We start from the raw sequence: 14,654 nt of genomic DNA on the forward strand, positions 1-14,654 counted from the left end.
GTCAAAATCGGTACTTCACTCAACATCTACTTCATCAAAACCAACGTTTCAGTCAACATCTGCTTCAATTTCTCAAAACTTTTTTGACACTGATCGTCCCAAACGAATTGAACATTTGATAAATGCCAAATTATACATGTTTTTACCCCAAATACCTAGCATAATCATGGATGTTTATTACTAGATTTGTGGATTTTGGTGCTCTTAATCCGGTTATTTTATGTTTTGTACTCAGGAGAGCACCAAGAGTCAAAAGGAGAAAAAAATGAGCCAAAAAGGGACAAAACAGACCAAATCGAGAAGATGAAACGACCTAAGCCTTGCCACACAGGCAGCTCACATGCCCGTGTCTTTCGAGGGTATCGACCAAGGCTCTCACGATTCACATGGCCTGGCCATTGACCTACACAGCCGTGTGCAATTTAACGGATCGAACACGGCCTGGTAAAGACGTCACACGGCCGTGGCACACGGGCGTGTCCCTTTTTTAAGGAGTTGTATTTTACAAGGAAAAGGGTACTTAGGGAGGAAGAAAGCCAATCCAAAGTCTATATAAACACCCTAAGTATGACTTAGAAGGGGGCCTCTCTTCCAGAACTTTTTTAGAATACAAAACCACACTCCAGAAATTACTTGAAGGAAGCCAGACGATCCATCCCAAAAGCCGGAGCTACTCCACGACTGAAGATCTCTCTCTCAATTCCTTCAGGGGTTTTAGAGTTTTCTTTATGTTTTGTTATTTTCATACTTTTGAGATGTACTCTTATCTTATTATGAACTAAACCCCTTAGATACCTAAGGGGGTTGAAACCTATGATGGATCTTGTTATTATTATCTGAACTGTATGATAAATACTTGATTTGTTCATAATTATGTGTTCTTAATGCTTGAGTTAATATTTCGGGTATTAATTTATGATTTGATGTACTTATACATAGGAGCAAAAGTCCATGTCTAAGAGTATTTGGCATAATTAAGCGGAGTTGATCGAATGCCTAAAAATAGGGTTATGAGATTTTACCGGATTAGGGTGAAACCTAATATGGGAGTCCATAGAGTGGTTTACTGCTTCCCTAGGAGTTTTAATTAAGAAAGAAATTTCGATTAATTGAACTGAGGGTTAGACGTTATTAGTCTCGAAAGGGATAATAACATAGGTTAGGGAGTCTCACAGATCAAGTCAAGTGAATAAATCGTCTGGTTCAGAGTCAGATAACAAGTGAAATCTAGGTGGATTCCTCCTTAGGTGTCGTCTTTATCAAATTAATTTTCTTTAAGTCTTTTTCCAACTTTTCTCTTTACTTTAGTTTAATTAGTTAATTAGTTTAATAAACAACCCCTCTTTATTTCTAGGTTAGATAATAAAAAGATAGTTATTACTAGTACTTTTGGTTCCCTTGGGTACGATATCTCGGTCTTGCCATTACTATACTATTGTTCGATAGGTGCGCTTGCCTTTTCATCGTGATAATAGTTAGTCTAGGTTTGATCTTCATTATAAATATTTATTACTTGTTATGAATCACACGATCAACATTCTTATGTAACAACTTTGTCATCACCAAAGCTATCTTCGAAAATCCATTTGCAAATCTTCGATAATAACTAGCCAGTCCAAGAAAACTACGAACCTTTGACACATTCCTCGGTGCTTTCCATCAAAAAATTGCCTCGATCTTTTTTGAATCAACTCTAATCTTATCTGCCGAGATAAGATGACCCAAAAATACAACCTTTGATTTCCAAAACTCACACTTACTAAGCTTTCCATATAACTGTTTCTCTCGTAACACTTGTAAAACAATTCTGAGGTGTTGCTCATGCTCGGATTTAGATTTCGAATAGATCAAGATGTCGTCAATAAAAACTACCACAAATTGATCCTAATACGGTTGGAAAATACGGTTTATGAGATCTATAAATACCACCAGAACATTAGTCAGCCTAAAAGGCATCACAAAAAATTCATAGTAGCTATAAAGCGGAAGAAACGATGTCTTAGGTACGTCACTATCTTTCACTTTCAACTGATAGTAACTCGATCTTAAATCGATCTTTGAAAAGAAAGAAGCTCTTTTTAATTGATCGAATAAGCCATGAATACGAGGTAGGGGGTATCAATTCTTAATTGTCAGTTTGTTCAATTTCCGATAGTCAATATAAAGTTGCATTGAGCCATCTTTCTTTTTGACGAAAAATATTGTAGCTCCCCAAGGCGATATACTAGGGTGTATAAAATTACGATCCAGTAAGTCTTCCAATTGTACTTTTAATTTTTTCAACTAAGTGGGTATTATACGATAGGGGGACATTGACATTGGAGCCGTACCAGGAAGCACTTCAATTGCGAACTCAACCTCTCGATCTGGTGGTAATCCTAGTAATTCTTCAGAAAACAGATCAAGGAATTTAAAAAAAGTTTAAATTTTACTGCACTGACTATCACCAGAACTCGAATTGATAACATAGGCTAGAAAAGCTTCACAGCCTTGATTGAAAAGTTTTTCAGCTCGAGTTGCTGAAATGATACGAGTTGAACCACTCGTTCGAACACCATTCACCTTAATCGTACCACCGCCTCCACTCTAAACAACAAACTTGTTTTTACAGAAATCTAGAATCACCCCATGCTCCGTATGCCAAACGGCATTATCAACAAATCAATAGGGAATGTTATATTTTGTATCACTATCATGCATCTCCTACACACCTGATCCACTAACATGGATTTTCCAAACGGACTAGACACCACTATTGATACTCTAGACATCTCAGACTTTAAACTTCCCTACTTAACCAATTCAGTATTAACATACGAATGCGAAGATCCTGGATCTATCAAAGCATAAATAGGTTTTGAATGTAATAAAAAGATACCTCTCACAACGTCATTAGCATTGTCATCCTTACGTGACTGCACAACATAAGCTCGGGCTGGCACTCTGGCCTCCGACTAATGAATAACAACATTATTTCCCTTTCTAACACTACCTCTCAAAAATAAACCACCTCGACTTGACCCGCGACCCCTAGGAGGAGGCACAGATCTCTAAGAAATAACATGTGTAGCATTCTCATTCTTCGGACATTCTCTAGCAAAATGTTCCATGGATCTATAATGAAAACAACCTTTAGTTAACTTCCAGCATTCACCACGGTGCTTTTTCCCACAGTGCTCACAAATCAGAATATCAGTATCCCTAATTGGACCTCGCACACTACCCATGGACACAGTTGGTTTTATATCATGATTTCTATCGGCTGTATTTGACTTAAAGTTTGACCTCCAGCTACCACGAAATTATTTTGATCTCTTTGGTAATGGATTTGAACAAGCAGCTCCATGACGCTTTCCATAAGTGCGAGTAACCTCAGCTTTTTTTATCAAGTCCCAAGGCTTGTTCTACCGTCTTTGCTCATTCAACTAAATCTGTAAAATTAGTAATTCTGTGCGATACTAATTGTACTTGTAACTCATCGTGTAAACCACGCAGAAATCACTTGCAATAATAAAGTTCAATCGATACAAACTCAACGGCGTACCTACTAAATCGCGAAAATTCTCATTCATAATCAACCACAAACATTCCACCTTTTTTCAGAATAAAAAATTCTTTTCTTCTATCTTCAATATAAAGTTCGCCAACATATTTCTTTTGGAATTATATTTGGAAAAATTCCCAACTAGCCTGATCTGCGGATATGTGACGTGACAGTAATTACCACTAGGTATATACTTCTCATTGTAGTAGACAAACAACACATTGCATTCAAGTTATTGCAAGATGCACTTAAGTGATTTAATCCAAATTTCAACTACGGAAAGATCAACTCCTTTCAACCCCAAAAATTCAGTGGTACCATATCTCCGTAGTTCTTTTAGCGGAGCCCATCGAAAGGTAGGTGCAGGCGCTGTAGCAGATGTAGTTCTCACAACCTGCTAAAGTGCATCAGCGATAACTCTAAGTAAATGTGATCACCTCCTTCATCATTATTATCTTGCTCAACATTAGGTTGTTGAGCACCTGTCGAGTTAACATTCAGAGTTACCAACTCCGTTTCCTCACAATCATCACTATGCTCATCACTAGAGTAGAACTCTTGTTCCACTTTATTATCTGATTCATTTTCCATATTTTAACTATAAAACAAAATCAATTATCATTAGCATCAAATCTTAACTCAATTCGACTCAATTATGACATGTACCTCTAAACTCAATTCTGAACTCGATTTAGTTGGAGATCAGCTAAACCTGCAAGCTCTGATACCATTAAATGTAACAATCCTAACCCCTCTCTGCCGTCTAATTAGGGTCACGAGCATTACTAACTAATCAAATAATTAAACCAATCATAATCAACATATAAACTCACAAATAATATTATAATATGCAGGGGTAGGTCACAACAATCTGATACTGACCGCGTGATTTCGTGATAGGTTTTAAATATTTATAATTACTCGTTCTTGAACTAACTATTATCGCGATGTAGGCAAGTGTACCTATCGAACAGTAGTATAGTTTTAGCAAGACTGGATTGTCGAACCCAAAGGAACTAAAGGTACTAGTAATAATTGTCTTTTTATTATCTAGCCTAAGAATAAAAGGGTTTTTGTTTTAATTAACTAATTATCTAAACTAAGAACTCACAGAGAAAAGAACTGGGGAATTACTTTTGGGAAAAATCGATTGACTTAAGACTATACCTAAGGAAAAATCTACCTAGACTTTACTTGTTATTCTGGATCCGAATCGGACGATTTATTCATTCAACTTGTTCCGTAAAGATCCCTAAGTTATGTTATTATCCCTATTCAAGACTACCAACGTCTAATCCCTAGATTGAATAACCAAGAATTTTCTCCAATTAACACTCTAGGGTTGCATTAACTCGATCTATGAATCCCCTTATTAGGTTTCACCCTAATCTGGCAAAATCTTGTCACCCTATTTTTAGGCGCACAATCAACTCCGCTTAATTATGATAAATGTACTCTTAGCCAGGGTCTATTCCTCCTCTGAATAATAGCATATCTTGAATCAGTATCCTCGGATATCAAAACAAGAATTAAGAACACATAATTAAGAATAAGTTAAATATTTATCATACGATTCAGAAAATAATAACAAGATTCGTCTTAGGTTTCATTCCCCTTAGGTATTTAGGGGTTTTAGTTCGTAACTAAATAAGAAAACATCTCAGAAGAATAAAGAATACAAAACATAAAGAAAACCCAAAACTCCTGAAGGGAAATTGAGGAGATATCTTTAGTCTTGATGATGAATCTAGCTTTTGAGATGGATCAATCGGCTTCCTTGGAGTAATTCCTTACTCCCTCTTCTCCGTCTCTCTTTTTCTCCTCTTCTAGGGTGTATTTATAGGCTTTGGAATACCTTTTAGCCCTCAAAAGTAGTCTTTTCCGAATTGGACTCAACTTGGGCTCGACAGGGACACGCTCGTGTGCGATTACTTCAGGCTGTTTTCGAGCCTGCCAAATTGATGCGGCTGTGTGGTGTGCCGGTGTGAGTCATGTTTTGATTCTGCCAGATTGACACGACTATGTAGGATGCCCGTGTGAGGAAGTCCAGGCAGTGTTGAGTTCGTACTTTGGCCCATTTTCTTTGTTTTTAGCCCGTTTCTCGGTCCATTCGCTTTCCTATGCTCTCCTAAGTATAAAGCATGAAATTAAAGCATTAGGAGCATCAAATTCACCAATTCTAATGAGAAATCATCCATAAAATGCATTAAACATGGGGGTAAAAATATGTATAATTTACGGTTTATCAAATACCCCAACACTTAAGCGTTTGCTTGTCCTCAAGCAAAATTCTCAACTCATAATCAAAATAAATTCTTTTCAACTTATAATTTTTATCGATAATATCTCACATTAATCCATAAGTAATCATACATTAAGAATTCAACTAAAAGAACATAAAAGTTTCAAACGTTCCAAGTTGAATATTTAATCATGCAAACATAGGTGTCTCTCCTCTTTTAAGTAATTACCTTTGATTCGGAATATCACAGAGTTTCACATCCTCACTAAAGATTCACTCAAATCACTCGAGGTGTTTAAGGATAATCAATGAAATACTCAGTAGCCAATAATGAAAAGTTATTCCCATAGGCTTGCAGGAAAATCAAATCTCCACCACTATAATTTAATATGATACATCAATCAAAAGGTCTTTAGAGGGTTGTAGTGAGGCTTGCTTAGAGGGTGTGGTCACAAGCTAAAAGAAATGGTTAGAATCGAGATTGCATTGAAAAATTACTTAACTAGAAAAAGAGTTAATCTTCACTTACGTACAGCAAAGCTTCTTCTCAGAATATAGACTTACTAATATATATACATAGGTTTTTTTTTAAGAACAAGTTAAATAACATAGACTAAGTATTAAGAACAAGACATAGCTAAGCAATCCATTCAAATCAAATCTTGACAAAAATTGGGGTTAATTTAGAGGATTTCAACAATAATGGGTTAAGGGTTAATATTAAGGGTAATACAAGAAATGGCTTGTTAGGCTCAAGGGGGTTTACTAGGGGTTAATCATGGAGGTAGGCTTTTCATGGAATGAGTGGGTGAATCCTAAGTGCCTTAATCATTTTGACATATTAAATCAAATGGTGTGGTCTCGACATGCATAATCAAGCAAGTTCTAGAATAACAGTTCAATACTAACGCACTCAAAGCAATAATAAAAGTGAGCATAAAAGAATAAATAAATGCTCAAAAGGCTCAAAAATCTCACAAAAATTATGGCTTTTTGATGTTTAAACTCGTGAAGTCCAATTCAAAGTAATACCTAGACTTGGGAAAACAACCTATAATTTTAAATTCATAAAAATCAAGTTATAATGCTTGATTCTCTAATGTCTTAAAGTTTAAACAATCAATGTATAAATTCCTATGTTTTAATTCAAGATATATCAATCAAAATCATAAATCAATTAAAATTTTTCCTAAATATGATATGAGAGCTTTTCAAGAGAACAAGGTGATTATTCAGGGATTTTTCTGATAATGAAATGAATGCCCCCCACACTTAAGATGTACATTGCCCTCAATGCACAAAGATATATATTATAGAATATAAAAATAAGATAGGGAGAGAAGTGATACTTCCTGTATGATGAATTCCTCGAACTGGAGTTTTGGAGAGTAATTGGTTCGAGAGTAGAGGAGGATACTCCGGCGGTCATAGAGGTTCATTAATCCACAAGTCCTGCGCCACAAGAATATTATATCTAGTGGTAGCTATGGTCATGGTCAAGCAGGACATGGCAGTCGTGGAGAACCTTTCCCGGTGGAGTTTTATCTCCTATGTGATAATGAGCTTAAGAGCTCTATATAACTGTGATAAAATCAGGAACTTTTTAGGGGATATTAGGAAGAATAATTACTCAAAAAGAAATAACCGAAATTAAAATTTCTAAAATCTAATAAAAATTAAAAATATAAAATAATAAATTAGTATTTTTAAACATATTCATCGCTGGATGGTTCGCGAGGTGGGACTGGCGATGAGATGTGGAGGTGCTGACAAATCTGCTGTAGAGTAGCATCAATGTTATCAAATCATTGAAAACACTGCTTCTCAAATCGGGTGAGGCGTTCAGAGATGTCAGCATATAAAGCCGTCGTATGAACTAGACGAGAGGGTGATGGTGGCTGAGTTGGTGGGCCTTCATGCTGTGGGGGGACATCATCAGGATTGTCCTTGTAGGCCTCCTCCTCGGTAGATTGTGCGAGACGATACTGGGGAGGGTAGGTTCCTCGGTGCCTTTTGATCATCCTCATGCTAAGCATGCTTGAGATGCCTTGTGGAGACATCTGGCCAATGAGGGTGAGCGATGATTCTTGGGCTGCGGTGTTGAGGAGCCCGAAATGTGTCGCGCCAGCTGAGTCACGTAGGGGCCAATGAAGATGACCCTCTTCCGATGCCGCTCCGTCTGGTGCTGAATCACAAGGGCGATAAAATAGGCAAGGTCTATAACGTGCCCTTGCGACATGTACCATAAGAAGTAGATGTCGTGGGTGTTGATGACGCCAGTGCTCTCTCACCTCCCTGTATCGTGTGAGCTAAAATAGCGTGTAAATACTTCAAGGATTGTGGGAGAACTGATGTCTTGAAGCGGCTAGGATTGTAAGAGGCCGTGCTAAGGGCCAACGTGTGCAGCACTTTGAGGGAGAGAAATGTATGTGGCGACTGAGAGCATGTAGTTCATTCTCCTCCTGAAACTCTTCCGTATATAGGCCTAGTGTAGCACTGAACTCTGGGACGGTTAGCTAGAGGATTAATCCGCCTAGGAAAAATTGAACCATACCGGGATCATCGTATCTGGTCATTACGGTCTGAAGATGGAACGTTGAGCATAGTTCCATCGTGAGCTCGAGGTATGTCGACTCGATAATCCCGAAGAATAGCTCCCAAGGGTCGGTGGTTAGGAGTGCCCGAATCGTGTCAGCCATTTGAACTTGTTCTATGGTAGCCGAGTCAATGCAGCGGCCCATAATTAAGGGTCGGGCCCGAAGTATTTGGAAAAGCTTTTCTTGGGGACCTCGGGGGAATTGCAATAGAGGGTGACGAATCTCTATGGTTGGACCCGTAGAAGAGGACGCTCCCTTCCTCTTCTTTGAAGTAGGTATGACGGTTTTCTTTCCTCGTGACGTCATTAAAAGCCTGTAATATAAAGAATAATAATAGGTAAACATATTCGAAGAGGAAGTAAAAAGCATGAATTTGAACTAACTATTTCTTTTAAGACTACTAATATGAAGCAAACTCAGCCACAATAACAATGAGAATGAGAATAAAAATGTAATGGGTATGAAGTTTTCTAATTTCAATTTAACACGGAATGTATGATAACTAACCTAGGAATGCAAATTAAATGATAGATATTGGCATGGTAATAGCATGAAAATAAGCATAGTAATGTCATGGATATGAGGTGTGCCTAATAACTTGATTTAATTCGAAATGTATAATAACTAACCTAAAAATGCAAACTAAATGATAAAGTACTGAGCAAAAATGAAAAATAGTTCAAAAGGAATGGAGATTATTGTAATATAAGCATTAGTAATAAGTAAAATAGAAGTGAAAGGAGTAAATAAACGCTAAGGGAGAGAGATTGAGCTTTAAAAACGAAGTTGAAGGCATCGCACGGGCGTGGCAAGGGGTAGTGTGGAGTTGCAGCGGTTAGGGTTAGGGTTTTTTGAATGGAGAAGAAAGTGAATAGTGCATTTATAGATTTTGGGGCAGACAGCCATGGCACACGCCCATGTCCCCCAATTTCAGCCTGGGTGATTTACGAATTTCAAATTTAGGCGCGTCTGACATTTAGTACACGCCCGTGTTCATCGGGCGTGTGGGTTCACATGGCCGTGTCGAACAGCTGTGTCTAGCTTTGTTTGCTTCTCCCATGCCCATGTGTGAAAGCTCCACGCCCGTGTTAATTTGACAGGTTCGACCACAGGTGGTAGACACGAGCATGTTGCGCGACCATGTTGTTTTAACAGGTTCACCCACGGTTCTTCCACACGGGCGTGTGGCACGCGCGTGTTATTTTGGCGGGCTTGACCAAGGCCATGTTGCACGGCCGTGGCGTTTAATCGTAGCCCGTGTTGGAGAAATCTTTTGCCCTATTTTCACACGACCTTAAGCATCCCCGTGTGCTTGGCCATGTCTCTGTAGAAACACCTGTATTCAAGATTTCTGTTAGTAAGTTAGGAGTTAAATACGAAAATTTAAAGAAATTAATATTGCTAGTGCTCGGGTTGCCTCCCGAGAAGTGCTTATTTATAGTCTAAGCTCGACTCACCTCTCTGTTGAATAATCATGGTGGTTTGAGAAGTTTATTCTCCTCATTTTTGCTATCAATCTCATCAAAATAAGGTTTTAACCGAGTGTTGTTTACCTTAAAAGTGCTGAACTTGGGATGACTCACCTCCACCGTACCGAATGGAAAAATACTGAGTATCGTAAGAGGGATTTCCTCATTCAGTGTGGTAGTGACAATGTGGGGATTTACGACATCTAATAAGACCTTATCACCAACCTTAAGTTGATTTAGAGAGATATCGGACTCATTTTGGCCTAGTTTCAGTTTGTCGGGTGTTCTTGGTTTGAGCGTCCTCCATTCATTGGGTTCCTTGATTTGTAATCTTCGATCTTCATGAACAGGTCCTATACTATTGCTTAAGAATGACTCATGTGCTTCATTCAGACTCATTTTCTATAAAGTAGGTTGTAACATATTGTCAGTTCTAGGAGAATGGGTTAAACGATCACCTTCAATTCCCGATGTGTTGCCAGAATTGCGAGCTTGAAGGGTGATTGTTTCGTCTTCCACACGGAGTGTGAGTTCACCTATGCCAACATCAATAATTGTTTTAGCAGTTGCTAAAAGGGCCTTCCTTGGATTAAGGGAGTGTTGCTATCCTCTTCTATGTCTAGAACAATAAAGTCAATGGGAAATATAAATTTATCAACTTTAATTAGCATATCTTCAATAATACCCTTAGGGAATCTTATAGTTTTATCTGCTAATTGAATGCTCATCCTAGTCTGTTTGGGTTTCCCGAGACCTAGTTGCTTAAACATTTTGTAGGGCATGACGTTGATACTAGCCCCTACATCAGCTAATGCATAATTAACATCTAAACTACCAATTAAGCAAGGAATCGTAAAAATCCCTAGATCTTTTAGTTTTTTGGGTAGTTTATTTTGGAGAATAGCCGAGCAAACTGCGTTTAGCTCCACATGCGGCGCCTCGTCCAACTTCCACTTATTTGCTAAAAGATCCTTCAAAAATTTCATTGCGTTTGGCATCTGTGATAGTGCTTCAATAAACGGTAAGTTAATAAGTAATTTTTTCAAGAGTTTAAAGAATTTACCAAATTGTTCATCTGAGCGGCCTTTCCGTGTCGCGTCAGGGTATGGCACACGAGGTTTATATTCGACAGGCACTGGTTTGTTTTTATTATATTCTACCTCACCTTGACCTTTGCTTACCACAGTTTCTTGCCTCGGTTCTAGTTCAGGCTCAACGACTCCTTCGTCATCTTGGATATTAATTGCGTTGAGCTATTCCCTTGGGTTGGGTTCAGTGTTACTTGGCAAGCTACCTTGTGGTCGTTCGGAGATTAGTTCGGAAAGCTAGCCTATCTGAGTTTCGAGCCCTTGGATCGATGCTTGTTGATATTTAAGTGTTGTCTCAGTGTTCTAAAAATGAGTTTCTGACACCGAAATAAATTTGGAGAGCATCTCTTCAAGGTTCGGCTTCTTTTCCTACTGGTAGGGTGGTTGTTGGTAGCCTGGAGGTGGTTGTGGTTTTTGATTTCCTTGACCGCTCCACGAGAAATTAGGGTGGTTCCTCCAACCTGCATTGTAAGTGTTACTATATGGGTTGTTTTGAGGTCGAGGATTATTACCCATGTAGTTTAATTGCTCGTTATCCATGTTGTGGCCAATAGGTTGGTATTTCGAATGGTTTGTTCCACCTCCACTTGCTTCGCACTGCATTACTGGCTGAACCTGTGAAGAATTAAGAAAACCATCAATTTTCTTATTCAAAAGTTCTACCTGATTAGAGAGCATAGTGACTGAATCGACGTTATAAACGCCGACTATTTCCGTTGGCTTTGTCCTCATGACTTGCCACTGATAGTTATTTAGTGACATATCCTCTATAAACTCATAGGCATCTTCTAGAGTTTTATTATTGATGGTTCTGCCAGCAGCTGCGTCAACCATTTGCCGAGTCGAAGGATTTAGACCATTATGGAATGTTTGTACTTGGAGCCAAAGCGGTAACCCATGGTGAAGGCAACTTCTCAAAAGATCCTTGTGTCTCTCCCATGCATCATAGAGTGTTTCTAAATCCATTTGCACAAAAGAAGAGATATCATTACGTAATTTAGCAGTTTTAGCCAGCGGAAAATATTTTAGTAAAAATTTTTCGGTCATTTGTTCCCAAGTAGTAATTGAACCTCGTGGTAACGAGTTCAACCATTGTTTAGCTTTGTTCTTCAATGAAAAAGGAAATAGCCGAAAGCGAATGACATCATCAGAAAGGCCATTGATTTTAAATGTATCGCAAAATTCCAGAAAGTTTGCTAAGTGAGCGTTGGGATCTTCATCCTGCAAATCATCAAACTGAACAAATTGCTGTATCATTTGAATAGTGTTAGGTTTTAATTCAAAAGTATTTGCAGCTACAGCAGGTCTAACTATGCTAGATTCAGTTCCTGTTAAAGAAGGTTTAGCATAATCATATATAGTGCGTGGAGCAGGATTTTGATTAGCCGCAATTGCACGAGGTAGCTGATTGCCTTGGTTTTCAGCCATCTCTTCGATTGGGGGTTGAGTATTGTCTTCTTGCTCGTTCTCTGTGTATCGTAAGCTTCGCCTTATTTGTCTTTGATTTCTGCAAACTGTACGATCCATTTCTTCGTCGAAAAGTAATGGTCCCGAAGGGTTTCTTCTAGTCATAAACTATAAAAACCTGCCAAGAGAGAGAAAGACTAGGTTAATAAATAATAAAAAAATTAAATTGCAAGAAAAATAAATAGCTAAAGTAATAAAAATTGAGCGTTCCTAATATTTCAGATCCCCGACAACGGTGCCAAAAACTTGATCGCGTGATTTCGTGATAGGTTTTAAATATTTATAATTACTCGTTCTTGAACTAACTATTATCGCGATATAGGCAAGTGTAACTATCGAACAGTAGTATAGTTTTAGCAAGACCGGATTGTCAAACCCAAAGGAACTAAAAGTACTAGTAATAACTGCCTTTTTATTATCTAGCCTAAGAATAAAGGGGTTTTTGTTTTAATTAACTAATTATCTAAACTAAGAACGCACAGAGAAAAGAATTGAGGAACTACTTTTGGGAAAAATCGATTGACTTAAGACAATACCTAAGGAAAAATCCACCTAGACTTTTCTTGTTATTCTGGCTCCTAAGCGGATGATTTATTCATTCAACTTATTCCGTAGAGATCCCTAAGTTATGTTATTATCCCTATTCAAGACTAATAATGTCTAATCCCTAGATTGAATAACCGAGACTTTTCTCTAATTAACACTCTAAAGTTGCATTAACTCGATCTATGGATCCCCTTATTAGGTTTCACCCTAATCTGGCAAAATCTTGTCACCCTATTTCTAGGCGCGCAATCAACTCTGCTTAATTATGATAAATGTATTCTTAGCCAGGGTCTATTCCTCCTCTGAATAATAGCTTATCTTGAATCAGTATCCTGGGATATCAAAACAAGAATTAAGAACACATAATTAAGAATAATTTAAATATTTATCATATGATTCAGAAAATAATAACAAGATTCGTCTTAGGTTTCATTCCCTTTAGGTATTTAGGGGTTTTAGTTCATAACTAAATAAGAAAACATCTTAGAAGAATAAAGAATACAAAACATAAAGAAAACCCAAAACTCCTGAAGGAAAATTGAGGAGATATCTTTAGTCTTGATAATGAATCCGGCTTCTGAGATGGATCAATCGGCTTCCTTGGAGTAATTCCTTACTTCCTCTTCCCCGTCTCCTTTTTTCTCCTCTTCTAGGGTGTATTTATAGGCTTTGGAATGTCTTTTAGCCCTCAAAATTAGCCTTTTCTGAATTGGACTCAACTTGGGCTCCGCAGGGACACGCCCGTGTGCGATTACTTTAGCCCGTGTTCGAGCCTGCCAAATTGACACGGCCATGTGGTCTGCCAGTGTGAGTCGTGCTTCGATTCTGCCAGATTGACACGACCGTGTAGGATGCCCGTGTGAGGAAGTCCAGGCCGTGTTGAGTTTGTACTTTGGCCCATTTTCTATGTTTTTGGCCTGTTTCTCATTCCTTTCACTCTCTATGCTCTCCTAAGTATAAAGCATGAAATTAAAGCATTAGGAGCATCGAATTCACCAATTCTAATGAGAAATCATCCATAAAATGCTTTAAACATGGGGTAAAAATATGTATAATTTACGATTTATCAGATACTTTCATGTTAGATTCTTATACATTTGAATAATAAATTATGCTATGCATTTCTAAACTTGGTCTTCCACTGTCTACACTCTTATCACTATTTATCCTTTCAAGAATGTCCGAATACGGATACATATAAGACTATTCCAATTTTTAGCATCAGGGTATTAGTCCATACTTCGTCTACGATTATCTTTTTAATCTATCTTCGATGATGTTAGTGGAATACACTTAATTTAGGTTTGCTAAACCACCCGAATTCCAAGTAAAATTATTCTTACAACCCTTATTATGAGTCTACGAGACCTTAAAAATAGTTCAAAAATAGGCAGAGACTAATTTGAAACAATTCTGCAAGTTTAGGAACTAATTACAAAAATTTTAACTGCAAGGATCACATGGTCGTGTGGCCAGGCCGTATGACTTACATGGCCAAGTCACATACCTGTGTGTCTGGTCATGTGGGCATTCAAAGTAGGGAGATACAGTTGTGTCCTAGTCCATGTCTTTTCCCATGTAATGCATTGACGTAGGTCACACGGCCAAGCCACAAGCCCGTGTGCTAGACCATGTATCCTTTCGAAATGGCCTCGCACGCTTGTGTGCTAGTCGTGTGTCTGGCCGTGTAGACCTAAAATA

At 38.1% G+C, this 14,654-nt stretch overlaps 1 non-coding gene across 1 annotated transcript; it reads left to right on the plus strand.

Annotated features, from left to right (window-relative positions):
* The first annotated feature begins 11,832 nt into the window (after positions 1-11,832).
* LOC121226744 (small nucleolar RNA R71) lies at positions 11,833-11,939 on the plus strand. The gene has a single exon (XR_005924430.1). It is a non-coding gene; the product is annotated as a small nucleolar RNA R71 (small nucleolar RNA).
* The last annotated feature ends 2,715 nt before the right edge of the window (positions 11,940-14,654 follow it).

The sequence above is a fragment of the Gossypium hirsutum genome, chromosome A03 (assembly GCF_007990345.1).
Source record: "Gossypium hirsutum isolate 1008001.06 chromosome A03, Gossypium_hirsutum_v2.1, whole genome shotgun sequence".
Taxonomy (NCBI): Eukaryota; Viridiplantae; Streptophyta; class Magnoliopsida; order Malvales; family Malvaceae; genus Gossypium; species Gossypium hirsutum.